The 1,530-nt window shown below is 40.8% G+C and overlaps 1 long non-coding RNA gene across 1 annotated transcript; it reads left to right on the forward strand.

Annotated features, from left to right (window-relative positions):
• Positions 1-386: 386 nt before the first annotated feature.
• On the forward strand, positions 387-1,077 carry LOC127303494 (uncharacterized). Its single transcript, XR_007853322.1, has 2 exons — positions 387-515; positions 656-1,077. It is a non-coding gene; the product is annotated as an uncharacterized lncRNA (long non-coding RNA).
• Positions 1,078-1,530: the final 453 nt, after the last annotated feature.

Genomic DNA, 1,530 nt, shown 5'->3' on the forward strand with positions numbered 1-1,530 from the left:
ACAATATAGATCAAGTGTACCATCAGCGTGTGGGACTGGGGCATCAAAATACCAGAATAACTAGAATATATGAATATTTAGACCAACATACTCGCTCCTATCGCACTACCGATATTCCAGCCCAGTACTGCAGTACAGTCTACTCCAACCACGAATTAAGGTCAGTCCTAGGTAGCTAACCCCGAATCTACCAGGTGCCGCCGCCAGTGGATCGAGATTCCATCAACAGAAAATGATCGGTTGAGACTTGGATCGATCACCCTCCATGCATGGAGTCAAGCAGAGCTCAGTCCAACGCCATCCTGCTTTTACTCTCCACGGTAAGTTAGTCAAGCACAAGGGCTATAAATACCACACGATGTATCCTCTTTGCTGCAGTAGAAAACATCCAAAGCAAAGAGACACACTTGAAGTCCCCCTCTTCTCAACTGTGTTTGCAGCTATGGATGCGAGGAGCAAGGCTTATCTGTGCCTTTCACTGCTGCTTCTACTATCTGCGAATCCTACATCTGCAGGTTCCTTCTTCCTCCCATCCCCTGCAGTCTCCCTCTCTTTCTCCGTCTCATATTGTGTTCAAACACATTTCACGGCAGTTGATGCCTAGAGATGATTTGCAATGACTAACCTAGTAACCTTTGTCTCTGTTCTTTTTCAGAGCATATTTGCTTCGATGTGACCCACGCAAAGTTTCCAGTCTGTTTTGGTGCCATGTGCAAGGGGGTGTGCGAGTTTGACATGAAATACGCGTATCGCAATGTGCCGCATATCGCTCTCCAGGATCACAAGTGTATAAATCACTGGCCAAAGAAGCAATGCAAATGCTTTTTCTGCGCGGATATCTGATAGTCAGCTCCCCAGATAGGATTTCTGGTTTCTTTAGTTAGTTATTGTCACCCCAAGAATGATTTAATAATTTAGGATGGACGAGCTAGTTTTAGTGTCTTTCTCAAGTGTGCTCTCTCTATATGTTAGGATTTGATTAATAAGGTACTACTAGTTAGATCAGTTATTGTTCTAGGCTCTGTTTGCATCTGTACTTGTTGCTTCAGTGATATTAATGATAGTTTGTTTTTATTATATCTTGCTTATCTTATTGTGAACCGAATGGTGATGTGGATTACTGCAAAGTGATCAGTGTGTGGTCTCTATGTGCAGACTAATGCTGGGATGAAACAAACATCCATATTTTATTGCTTACCACAATTGACGTGCTTAATAATACTCTAAGAGATCATTGGTAAAAATTACTAAAGGCATACTAAGGATTGAATAAATTAATAACAATTGTTGGGTGTGTAGATGCTGTGTGGTGACTTCGGTTTTTTTTATATATGATCTTTGTCAAATCTTTGTTGAATAAATTAATAAAAAAGCGCCGCATGCATCTTTTCGATGTAGAAGGGGTCCATCCTCCATTTTGAAATTAAACTAAGGATAAAAGTAGAGCATTAACAACAAAGTACTTCCAATCATTTATCTGGTAGCAAGTAAGGATTAACACAACCCTTAATTCTTTCACCTTTTGGGACA

This window comes from Lolium perenne, chromosome 1 (genome assembly GCF_019359855.2).
Source record: "Lolium perenne isolate Kyuss_39 chromosome 1, Kyuss_2.0, whole genome shotgun sequence".
Classification (NCBI taxonomy): domain Eukaryota; kingdom Viridiplantae; phylum Streptophyta; class Magnoliopsida; order Poales; family Poaceae; genus Lolium; species Lolium perenne.